Source organism: Lepisosteus oculatus, chromosome 2, assembly GCF_040954835.1.
Source record: "Lepisosteus oculatus isolate fLepOcu1 chromosome 2, fLepOcu1.hap2, whole genome shotgun sequence".
NCBI lineage: Eukaryota > Metazoa > Chordata > Actinopteri > Semionotiformes > Lepisosteidae > Lepisosteus > Lepisosteus oculatus.
In genome coordinates this window covers 41,690,431-41,704,081 of record NC_090697.1, presented here as the reverse complement: position 1 = coordinate 41,704,081, position 13,651 = coordinate 41,690,431, and the positions used below count along the sequence as shown (strand labels likewise).

Here is a 13,651-nt window from a genome sequence, read left to right as displayed (position 1 = left end):
CTATATCCTTAAAAATAAAATCAAAATAGAGAAAAAAGATCAAATGACAGGACCATATACAGTATATAGTACATATACAGTTTATACAGTTTTTAAATCATATTTCTGCTTGGGTATAATATTTTTGTCTCTATAAAATGATTACAGCGTGATTTTATGAATATCAAGCAGCCAGAACATTAGTGAGAGTAGGTGAACTGTCAAAGACTACAATTATACTGGTATAGACTCACTATGTCACACAAAATAAGAAAACAGTCCATATTTTTTAAACATTGGTTTAGCAGTTTCTGGTGTATATCACACCATTCAAACTTTTTTGTACAGCTAGACATTAATTGGAAAAGTGCTGTACCTTAAACACATTTGGTTTCTCATTTTCAATAAACCAGGAAACAATACAAATCAATGTCTATCTGCTGAATCACTGTTTCTGAAACATGTTCTTTTACTTTATTTGGAAGATGAACAAAGAACCATTCAGTATAATGAACTGCAGTTAGACTGCATGCTGTTTGTGGCACAGCACTGAAGTCTCAGGCTATGTGGGCCAAAACTACCAAACCTTTGTTTTTGTTTTACCCATTCTAATCTCCTGAAAGTTCAACCTAACCTACTTAAGGATTTTCTTACCCAAATTCAGATTTTCAGGGGTATTTTTTTAGGTCAGTACTCATGTTCATTTTAGAATTAAGTTTGAGTTCCTGATAATGTAAAGAAAGTCTCAATCGGAATGTGTAAAACAGAGAAAACAACAGGGATTGCCTGTTTACTATAATAGATTACTCTGACATACTGTATATTATACATTCTTATTTGACGACAGGAATTGGAAAATATCACACCAATCAGTAAAAAGAGATGCAGTACCAACTATTTTTTCCAAGTAGTTGTGCAGTTTAACATATTGTGCAATTTGTTTTGTTACATTATTAAAAAAAACATTGTTCCAAGCATTTCCATTGCCTGGAATAACCAGTTTTTTAAGGCTCTTTGGCAGTGACTCCTCAGAAAATGAGTGAGAAGTGAGAAATATGCAAGAAATACTCATCAGACACACCCACCTGCAGAGCTCATTCGTCACCTAATAAGGTGCAAGTTATGCAGTGGGAACTGGTTGTCTCTTACTAATATCACAGGAGTTGCCGTTGTCCCAGGATTAAAGAGGGCTATGGCTGATTAACACCAAATGTACTCTAGCAGCACAAAACAGTGCAATCTAGTGACCTGACCCACAGTCAAACCAAAGACATCTAGACCACAAAGCTCTGAAACATCTGTCCTTCATGAATCTAATTTTTTATGTGATTATCACCACATGTGAACAAGAATCAAATGCACAGAAAAGATTCCTAAAAGCTTAAGAAGATATAAAACATACAAATATTTTATTTTGCTACAAACAATAAAATATTTATGTGAAAATCAGCATGTTTTGCAAGTCAGGACGAATGTGATCTGCTCTGATTGTGTATATCAGGGATTTGTGTAAACCAACCTATTCTGGTTAGAAGAACCCTTTTCAACATGTCACTGCCGAGGGACCCACTGTAATATAAACCAGTCAACTACACAATTATTAAAAACCATTCGGCTTGAAAAGCTGAAAGTGAAAATCAGCTTTTCAACTGTAAACTTTTTTTTTGGAAAATCTATTAATGAGAGGTACAGTACCCGAGTACTAGTCCTGTGATGAAAAATTCTGCTTTTGTTTAGAGGTCCAAAAACCATTTGGCCCCTTGGTTCCAAGATAAGAACAACTGGTGTAAATTTTCATAATGTAACTGGAATGTGTATGTCACTCAAGATCGTTTTAAAAGGAATGCTTCCCTATTACACACTGTAGTACATACATAATACTTCGTGACCAGAAAGCAAAAATTTAAAAAAGAGTAGTTCAGTCTTTTTCCCACTGAACATTTTATAAGAAGCATTATGCAATAGTCTAGTTACTTTAGGTAAAAGCAGATGAGTTTACAAATAACTTTATATTTTGTTTAATCTGTCAATGCCCCCTTTTCTTCTAAGTCACACATTGCATTCAATTCTGAATTAATCCATAGTGTTGTATAAATATTAATAGTCAACAATAACAAATCAACAATAAAAAAACCTGAAGCTTGTAACATATAGTAGATGAATGGTAATGGTGTATATGGTAAAAGAAACAGCTTTGAAACTGTTGATACTGACTGTTTATATACATTTCCTATATATCCAAGTCAGTTCTTGTTATTGGTTGCTGTCATTTTAGAAATCTGGGTCAATGCCTGGATATGGATTTTTGGTGAAGTGCTTTATTAATTCTTTCACACTAACTTCAGTAGTTTTCAAAGAATATAACATAATAATTACATCTTCTAAAAAAACAGGATTCTGACTAAACAGTAGACTGATGAAGGTTAGTGCCTGTCAACGTACTGTATATGCATAAAGTTCCAATAAACATTATAACAAATGTATTGAATGTCTTTCAAAATACTCATAATGCAACCTGTTTCCTGCTCTCCTTTTAGTTAAGCTGTCTTAAATACAGTAGGTAGTCTCATTCCGATAACCACCATAAATGATGTCATTAAATGAAGACATAAAATGTTCTTTTACTTACCACATCAACACGGATTATATTTTGGACATTTTCCCAGCAGAAAATATTTCTTTTTCCTAAAACAAAAAAGAAGCATATAAATAAATGTTTTACAATACATTTTTATTTTCCATGATGAAGAACCAGATAAAGGGAGGTTTCTTATAACTATAGTATATAACTGCTTAGCTTTTCCAGATACTCCACTCAAAGTGCTTTACAGGTAATGGGGACTCCCCTCCACCACCACCAATGTGCAGCATCCACCTGGATGATGTGACGGCAGCCATAGTGACCCAGAATGCTTACCATACATGAGCTATTAGTGGGGAGGAGAACAGAGTGGGAAATTTGGCCAGGATGCCAGTGTTACACCCCTACTCTTTTCAAGAAACGCCCTGGGATTTTTAATGACCACAGAAAGTCAGGACCTCGGTTTTACATCTCATCTGAAGGTCATCGCCTTTTTAAAGTAAAGTGTCCCCATCACTATACTGGGGCATTAAAACCCTCATAGGCCGCATGGTGAACTTCTGGCTCCATTAACACCTCTTCCAGCAGCAACCTTAGTTTTTCCCAGGAGGTCTCCATCCAGGTACTGACCAGGCTCACACCTACTTAGCTTCAGTGGGCTGCCAGTTGTGAGCTGCAGGGTGATATGGCTGCTGTATATGGCAAGAGGTTATTTATTATACACGTCTTTTCATACTTGGCTTTATTAACATAAAGGAGAACCAGATAGAACTGTAGCCGTTTTTTACGCCAAAGAAAGAGTACATGAAATGACAGTATTTTCAAACACCAGCTGAGATAAATATAACCTAACATGGACAACAAATAGTACAGAGCTCTGGGTTTAGGGCATTCATATTTATGCTAAAAACATAAAATTATATATGGTAAGAAAAAGAAAATAAAGACTATAAGAACGTTTAATGTTTATCCACCACTTTGTTGCCCAATTTAGAACTAAAACTACTACTAACTTTTATTACTCACAATATAGGAAGACAAGGACGTAACCACATAACCATAAATGGCGTTGTGCTGTGCATTTTAGCAAGCACAGCCTTTTGAAAACAACAAGAGATCTAACTTAGTGAGCAATAATGACGTAGTAAATTAGTTACATTAATAAAAAAAATAATTAATAAGTGCAGTAAAAAAAATGAAGGAATATGAAAAGGAAATGAGACCTCTCATAGTACCTTGCCTATGTAGTACAGCGCAAATTCAGATTAATGCAGCATGCTGTATGGACAAACAACTCTTAAAGTAAAAAAACAAAACCCACCCATTAAAAGTAAGCATAACAACATTAAAGAATATAGATATAAAGCCATAAACAGACCGTGTTCTACAAATAATAATACTAAATACTACTAGCTAAAAAATAGATCAATAAATTCCCCAGTTACTTATACAGTATATTGAAGCTATCAGAATTGTTTTGCTCTTTTTCATATCCTTGAGTACAGCAATTGTCAGCAGGTTGCTCTAGGTAAGCAACCATACATTTACAATCATCTTTGCTGCTAATAATAAGTATGTGTTTAATGGATTTTAACATTAAAACATAAGAAAGATAACAAACATCAAGAAGGGAAGGCCTTGTGTATTTATACAAAAGTAAATAAAGATACAAAGATACTTTTTTAAACTCTGTGTAATCCATAGTTAAATCCATACCATTAAAACCCTAGAATGTTTAATCTAATCTGGTTTGCGTATTTGCTGACTAAAGTTACAATTCCTCAGGAAACTGAAATACACAGTATATGAGAAACATATCAACGAACCCAAATGAACAAATTTAAAATTAAAATTTTAAATTATATTTTAGTAATGAATATAAAAAAACAATTAATTTCATATTCAACTACTGAATTTCATCATTGTTATTATTTAGTTAATATATTAATGAAACTCTTTCTCCCACCTACAGAGTCCTACAACACTGTGTTCCAAGCACAGCAATAAAGATCATGCTGGAGTCCTTCACCATCACACTCTCATTCAATTCAACATTTGAAGTGATCACTACCACTGCACAGTGATTGTGCTTGGAAAACACAGCACTTGAGTTGACTGGGTGTCATAAATTAAAGCTCTCTCAACATTAACTCTGCAAAAGGGAAGCTAGTGTTCCCTGTCCCTGCAGTTACTTCCTTCAATCTGAAAACAACTCTAGATATGTGGTTTCTAACAGACATGTACCCATTGATTGTTTTAAATTAAACTAGTCCTTTGCAGCACAAATGAATATTACTTTATGCAGTGCCTTTAAATTTGGATTTTTAAAGATGTACTGTATCTGCTTTAAAATTATTATTCATTTATCAAGCAGAATGTTAAAGGAAAATATATGATGTGGATCGTAAAGGGTGAGATCAGTGGTAACTTAAAGCTTTGTGCCAGTGGTGAAGGGAGACAGGATTCTATAAGAACAAAAAAGAATTAGAGAAATATGAAAAGGGTGGTCAGATTTCGAAAGACATGGGAAAGAAGTAAAGAAAATCTGTATATCCATCAACAAATGATTGGAAATAGAAACCATGCAAGTAAATAACAGAAGAAAAAGAGTCTGAATAAGACAAAATAAGAAGGGATCCCAAAACAGTTTAATGTGGAATACCTGCAGAAGGTAAAAGAAGGTGCCGAAAATACAATAACAGTTAAAAAGTCAAGTACAAAGCCTGAAATATCAAGTTCAGACTGCAAGGACAGAATTATGTTATGATCAGCAATGTCTCTTAACAACAAGTGGAGTCAGTGACAGCAGAGTAGTTTCAATGGAGCGTGCAAGATGGAAACTAGACAGGAAAGGGCAAATAAGTAATTGTTAGAAATGTGTGTAGATGTTGAACAGCTGTTTGTTACATAGCTCCAGGAAGAAAATTAAATAAACAGAACAATAATTTGGGGAACAGATTAAATATAAACGTAAAAATATTCAAAAATGCTTCTACCAAAACCCATAAACACCGTATCATTTATCCAGCTTAGAAGAATGGTAACAGACAAGAATGGGGAGAAGGTTCCTAAAGAACAGTAGATCAAAACCTGAGTGAGAAATAATGTGTTTTTTCTACCACTGAAGAGAAACATGCATAATAATAAGAACTCCATGCAGAACTCCAGTTGGCATCTAGAATATTATTATTATTATCATCATCATCATCATCATCAAAACTCCTCTTCTTCTCCAAGGGATGATTTCATTTTGGCAACAAATCTCATACCAGAAGATCAGAATCAGTGAAACAATATGAGTTTGTTTTAGTTTGGCAAAAAACAAAGGTATTATCCAGCTCAGTTGTTCAATCGCACATTGATACTGTAAATATTTGTATGTTATCTTTCATTGGAACTAAAACCAACAGAACTGAATAATAAAACTGTAATATCCAATAACAGATTACTAATAAGTTTAGAATTAGGATTCAGCACTAAATGATAACAATTCTAAAACAAATGCTAAATACTAAGCACTGATTTATACAGATGTTTCAAGAAGAATTGTCAGTATTTTAGTAATTTTAGTTTATTTTCAAAGGCAAAGATATTTATACATCTATACATCAAGCATATTCTTCTAACAATGCAAGTTGAGTGCCCATAATAGTAATTTCTCAAGAAAAAGGAGGAAAGATGTGCTGAAATGGCATCTTGTAACAGTTTTCTACTAGTCTAGTTCAGGTTGGCTATGATGTACAGTACAGGTTATGTGTGGGCCCCCACTGGCAATTATGAAGGCTGACACTAATCCAAGATGTGAAATTTCAGCTCTGGCTCCAAGCCGAAGCAAGTCGTTGATGATGTTATTAATTTGATCATTATGCTATTCTGGCATTATTACTTTTTTCTAGATAGTCAAGACACTACAGTCTAATAAGCAACAGAACTGGTGCATTGTTTTAAGTCTAAAAAACTAGCAACAATCTTTAAAAAGTAGCATGGACATACTCCTGTCATAAAAATACTAATCCTGTTTAGATCAGCAAGGAGTAAAAGTAGAGATCTGTATCTAAAATACCTTATTTTGTGTTTTTTCTAAAGCCTTTAGAAAAACGAAGAAAATACATTTTCTAAATTTCCACAGATCATATTACACTTGAAGTCACACCTCAAATACAGGGAAGATCTAAGAGGTCAGTGAACATACAATGAGTTTTAAATAAAGACTATTAAATAGAAATTCTTTGTCTGATCAAAGTTTAAGCAATAATTGAGATTTGTGGTTTCTGTTTATCTTGTTTGTTATTGAGCTAAATGGTGTTGGGGGTTGCTAAAGGACATTTTGAAATGTAGATACAAAGGTTATGCGTTTACAGTATATAAATATACTTACAATATAAAAGAGTGAGGTACACAGCAAATACAGTATATTTCCACTGATTTCAAAAGCACTGTCTGTGAAGAACAGAAGTTAAGGCCATCGACTCACCATCTGAGGATTATGGCTTCAAGTCCATCATAAACATGACTGTTATTATCTGGGTCTAGGTAATCTATCCCGGCTGTTCCAATCAAACCCAATGTAAAAAAATGTATTACAATTTTTTTGGAGTAGAGATGAGCTAGGCCTATGCATCCAAAGGAAGTGTTTGTACTTGTTTAATGCTACAGAAATATGGGTGAGATCAAACTTTTTAAATACGCAAAAGTAAGCTTGTGAAGAACATCAACCTTAAATTTAAACCTGAAAGTTCAGAAAAAAACAGGACTTTGGTAAAAGATACATCTGTTCTTTTTCTTATTGCAAGTATATATATATTTTTTTATTTGCATTTCCTTCAAGCAAGTATTATTAAAATTACAATATAAAGGTCAGATTTTTCCACCCAAAATTGTCATTTTTCACTCCTAAGCATAATCACTGAAAAATTAGCTACCAGTCACAGGTTACTAGGAAAATATGGGTAAATCACATTGTAGAACACAACACGATTTGCATTACAAATCTAAGGCTTTTAAGAATATTCTGGAACACTGCCATTTTCTAAAAGAGCAGATTGTATACATTGATATAAACAGGAACATTAAAATTATATTTACTAATAAGAAAAAATATAGGATAATTAATCTAAGAAATTAAATACAATTAAAACATTAATTCAAATTAAAATCATAGAGAGTTGATAGGAATTGTGACTTACTGAACCTTTACAATGACACTTTGATCTCAATTAAGAAAAATGAACAAACTGTCAGTAAGAGAATGGTAAAACTGCAAAGCTTCGCTACTGTATCTAGTAGATTGAATTACTATACGAACTGCAGCTTTTTTCTGCTTAAAGGAAAACTACACAAAAATGTAGAAAAAAAGGCAGTTTGACAACTACATACAGTAGATGCATTAATTAGTCCCTGTCCTTATCGTCAATTCTCCTTTGGTCTCATTAGAGTTAATAACCAGTGATCTCTCTCCTTTAAAAAAGACTCTTGAGATTGCAGCTGAGTGATTCATGTCTATTAAGCATCTTGCAGCTGTCTTTGTTTTCTCTTCCCCAAGAAGGCAGCCTCAACATACACACTATAGCCAAAAAAATGCTACAGTACACAACCAGTATTTTGTGGGTTGATCACACAATATTCTTCCTACTGTACAAATGGCATAACAGAAACAACTAAGCAAACTAAGGGACAGACAGAACATTCTAAATTCCTTGATGGCACACTTAAATACAGTATATAAACAATTTCATTCCACTCTCAGGTGAATTCAGTTTTAGGACATACACAAAAATTATCTAAGAAGTTACCATTCCCTAACCACTTCATCCACTTCAGAGTCATGAGGCAGCCGGAGCCTATCACGACAAACAGTGGGCACAAGGAGGATTACACCCTGGACATGACGCCTATCCAGGGGAGGATATAGACTGACAACAGGACCCATTTTCCCTGAAGCCAAATTCATCTACCAGAATACACTTTGACTGTGAGAGGAAACCAGAGCAACCCATGTGAACACAGGGGAGAACATATACTGTAAACTCCATGCAGAGAGCACCCAGGTACAGAATTGAACTCAGGACCCCAGCACTGAAAGGCAGCAATAACAATCACTGCACCACCATGAACAATACACACATAAATATTGACATTTATAGGTCTTTAAAGTAGATTTAATTTTCATTCCAAAAGCTTCAAAAATTAAAAAGCATGTTCATTTTTGTTTAGGCCTATATCTGTAATGGCCTGCAGTAGTATTAATATGAAATTAATAAAGGACTTTTTTCCATGGTTAAAGTGATTGAAATATATGATTATTAAAGCTAATTCACTTTACACTAGCAATATTCTGAAGATGTTTTGAATTAAATACTTTTTCAGGTAAGACATCAGAGCAGCCGAACACTGTAAATAGAAGACCTTTCTGGAGGATTATGTTATTATGTCATATTATTTTTGTCCCAGAGGTTTAGAAATAATTACTGTTATGAGCATGCAAATTTAATAAACAGCACTGTACTTAACAGTAAACCTTTAAAAGTATACTGTATATAAAGAATGTACCAGATATAACAATTTCATAAACGTACACACTATTCTCTTTTAAAATCTATAATTATTTGTGGACCTACAGTAAGAGTATCTATCACATTTAATATCATTGATGTTTAATTAATTTCAGATTTGTTCCCTATTCGATTATGTTTTTAGTCACTCTAAAACTGGACAATCTTCCTTTGGAGACCTATAAGAATAAAATACACATACAGAAATGATGACATGTTAATCAGCTTCTAAATCAAATAAGAATTTTGATTTTTTTTTTCCAAAAGTGTTACTGTCTATCCTGATTACTACATACTATATGTTGTTAGAAGTTAAATATTTTCATTTTGATTTTATGTTGCCACTCATGAACTCAAATGGACTTAAATCTCTCAAATATCTCAAATGACCTTGAAATTATAAACAATTACAACAGATCATATTTTCCATTTTTATATATTCCTCTTCAATGTAAAGTTATTTATATAAGATAGAAATCTTATATTATTAATCAAAATATATGTGCTTAAAAACACCAAGATTTGAGATGGAAATAAATTATTTCTTATTAATCAAGACAGCATCTTGTCTCAGTCTTGCCACACTCTTCTGATACAGTATGTGCAGATCCTAGGTGAATGTGTTATGGTTATAAAGACTAATTTGTTATTGAAAATATATAATATATATGCTTTGTCTTCTGTTTAAATAAAAGAATGGAACCAGTCACGTTTATGAAGTGCATACACATCCCAAACTATACATTTTGCCAGTTAGAAAACCACAGTACAAATGTGCAGAATACTATTCTAATCATAAAAATCATAATCAATGAGAAGTATATGGTTAATAATGTTATCATCATTATTCAAATGGAATTGTATGCCTATTGATCACTGCAGCACCTAACCAATCTTAACACTAGAAGAAATATTAAATTGCACTAAACAGTAACAGCAAATAAAATCCCATTGATTTAAGTCATTTCAAACTTAAGCATTTTTTGCAGTGTTATGCAAAGTAGTAACAGAGAAAACTTAAACATGCAACACTAAATGTGTGCAATAAAAAAGAGAGGAACATAAACAGTACATATGTGGTTAATTACTTCAAGAAAACACCAACACCCCCTGTGAGATTTGTAAATGGAATAATAGGTGAACATTCTTATGAAGCTAATGGAAAACCTTATACTGTATATAGAAATCAATTAATACTACTGTATGTTTGCTTCCTTTTTGCCCTTTAGACACAGATCCTGACTCTAAACTGAACTCAGTTGTTTCAATGATTTTACCCTACAGATTACTTAACAATTTATGAATAGTGCATAGTGTTGTTTTTCAAACAAAAATGTCATTATTTTATATACACTTACCGACATATGCACAAAACAAAGATTAGTGTATTCAGTAACGTAATGTTCTATTGCTGTAAAGAATTATTTTCATACAGTAATTCTCAGTACCTCGCCTAATTATCAAGAACATAACACGACGTGCAGTACAAAACTGTATTTAACAAGCACATCGTGATACAGTATCTGCGTGCAGCTGTAATGAATATTTTAAATCAACGATGAGTATGAACATATAGGTAATTGCAACCTTGATATATATATATAAATTTGCGCGTTCCATTTAGAAGAGCATGACTTACATATAATAACAACAAAATAATCAAAATGATAAAGAGAAATCTTAGCTTTCCTACTGCCCTTATTGACAATATTGTAGGACAATGGGTAGCTATAATGTTAGCAGTAGTTTATCATTAACAGGCCTGAAATTAAAAATCATGAAACTATTTAGCACCATGAAATGAATGAATCATTTTAAAAAATGTTAAACGACTTGAACAGCAGTACAAATCTTATTTAAGAGTCATATGCTTAAATAACATTGTAAAGATATTAATCATTTCAGCCACATGCTGACCTAGACCCTAAATCGAATTGCATAAAAGGTTAAATGAATAACTTGTCCGCACACGACAAAAGAAATCCCACGGGATTCTGTGCTGTCAGAAGCGGAGATTGTTGTTATATGGACTTGTTCTAGAGTCCGAATACACCCAGTAATATAAAACAGCTTCTGCTATAAAGAAGATATCATATGTAGTTTTAATACACAAAATCGGTCAATTTCTCTCGCCATCGTACCAAAGATCCTAAATATTTAAGAAATGACCTGCTGTCTCAATTGTTCTAATGTTTTGTTTTTAATTCCAGCTTTCAGATACCGCCACGGTGTCCTGCACAAACACGAGTAGCTACAGTACTACTGTCATATTCAACACGAATATCCGGTGTAAAACTGTCATAATAAATACTAAACCAGGTTTTAAAAATACCCCTACCTGTCACTTCTAAAAACAAATAACAACTGCGTCTGCAGCCTGTCCTCTTTGTAGATCTGATGGTTCTTGAGCTTTTTTAATCAGCCAACATACAGTATATTCTCCTTTCACCGGCCCTTTTTTCAACCTCGAGTCATGCGCTTTCAGAAAGCATGCACTACACCGTCCGGGACTGCAGCAGGATCCTAGCTACTGAAAACAACATAATTATTTATTTTTTCTTACATCAGCTGGGAGTCGTGGGCGTATTAAATCCGGTCTACAAAAATAATGGTTGCTGTGGCAGCGCAGGGGATTTTCTCTCTCTTGATTCCAACTGATCTGCTCTCTCTTTATCCCTCCCAATGTGCCTGCTTCTGTCTGCTTCTCCCTCCAGTGGAGGATGGCTTGATGCGGTCGAATGAGACTAACCCTTAGCGAGGGAGCGCGTGCACACCGCAGATGAATGACAGGTTGTCAGCTGAAACGAGTCGTTGGGATCCTTCTTTCCCTGCAGCTAATGAAGGAGAGAGCACAGCTCAGTGCTGCCAATCCAGGACTCTAACGCCGCGGCACGCGCTCGTGCCCTCTGTGGGTCTCTGCTAATGCACGGCGGTGTGCTAGGATATTGTGCACACCGTGCACACGATCAGTGCCTGCGGGAACAGTCATTTCCCCATTACCGAGACAGCGGATTTTGTTCTATGAGAAGCGAAGCCATATAAATGCAACCAAACAGACCGACCATATCAACAAGCATCATCTACTGTATACCACGATCAAATATAGTATGCATTCAGGAATCTAATAATAAAGATTTTAGAATTCGTACAGTCGTCGGCCTACAAAACTGTCATATACTGTACAGGTATGACTTAAAAAAAACTTACAACCTTAATGCTGACGTGCGTGAATAGGTAATGTAGTGCATCTAAATTGTATCTGTGTGGCGAATTAGAACTTTCTTTCACTGCGGCACAAAGTTTATCTCCAATAAATTCAACAAACTATTCCAGTGTTACTTGTATTATATACCTACTGTGTCACGTTACAACCGACCAACTGCTGTATGCTCAGAATATAAGCGATTTCCTCTTTTCTGTCAATATTAAGTCCTTAAGTTGGAAGAAAACATACTGAGCAACTGCACCGTCAAGTATGATTTCAGTTAGAAAGTCTAGCCAACTGCTAACTTCAGTCGATATTGGTCTATTTAAGCATGCAAAATGCATTCGTGCATTATACCTCCTTGATAACAATGTTGTGAAGAAATTGGAATAAAGAGCTATGGCTATGAAGGATAATAGAAATATTATCCTCATTTTACATCTCTGTTTAAATGTATCTAAAATATTTCAATGAGCCATCTGACAAAAATGCTAATCAGTTGTGTACTTGTATGCCATACAGCTCATGTAGACTGTCCAATACTGTATGTCTCTGAATCTTTGTAAATCTTAACCTGTTTTACAGTGGAATATTAGCTATTCTCTTTTAAAAAAGCCTTTCTTTTTTTTCAGAAGCCTTTTTATCACAATACTTTGTCATCTTGTCAAATGACAATAGTGATAAAAAATACAAAGAAGACGCATACAGTAAGTCAAAACAGTGTAATGGGGTATGCAATAGAAGTGATTCTCAAATTACAGGGTAATACAAATTGTACTCCTTCAAATTACACATTAGATAACTTAGGTCTTAAATAATATATTTTAAATTCAGTTATTATACATTTCTAGGGGGAGTAAGAGTTTGAAAGTAATACCACAAGGGGATTTTTATCTTATGAGAAAATGTCATTTCTGGGTCAAAGCAGGCTTCATTTTATGAGTGTGAACTGTGTCTTTGAGAGACTGAAGTAATACTGAAACAGCGTAACACTTGGCATCTTTTCACCACTGTACAATGAATACAAATGTCACAGCTGTGATTTGAACTGAATGTTCAATTCAGTTGCACAAAACTGTTTTCTAAAAGTCTTGTTCAATGGCTTGTCTTTTGTTAGTAAGTCACAATTTGTGTTCTGTTGGTGCAATATGCCTATATTCAGACAAAAAAGAAGCTGCCAAAATTGATGCCTTGCAACATCTTGTGACAAACATCACACTGCACTGTGTTATTAAACAAAACAGCATGAGCGAAATCCACATTATGTTAAGTAAAGCAATCTGCACACATATTCCAAGGCCTATGTAACTGAGTGGGTGAGACACTGCTAGATTT

General features: G+C 34.0%; 1 protein-coding gene across 6 annotated transcripts in view; it reads right to left on the bottom strand.

Moving 5' to 3' along the window:
* Positions 1-12,032, bottom strand: part of plcb4a (phospholipase C, beta 4a) — a 162,569-nt gene extending 150,537 nt beyond the window's left edge. For 4 of the 6 annotated variants that reach the window (XM_015350616.2, XM_015350650.2, XM_015350645.2 and 1 more), the window contains exons 1-2: positions 11,675-11,849; positions 2,609-2,664 (exon numbers count right to left, since the gene is read on the bottom strand). The gene's annotated coding sequence lies outside the window, so the exon portion shown is untranslated. The other 2 variants (XM_015350630.2, XM_015350624.2) reach the window with 2 other exon arrangements.
* Between the last annotated feature and the right edge of the window lie 1,619 nt (positions 12,033-13,651).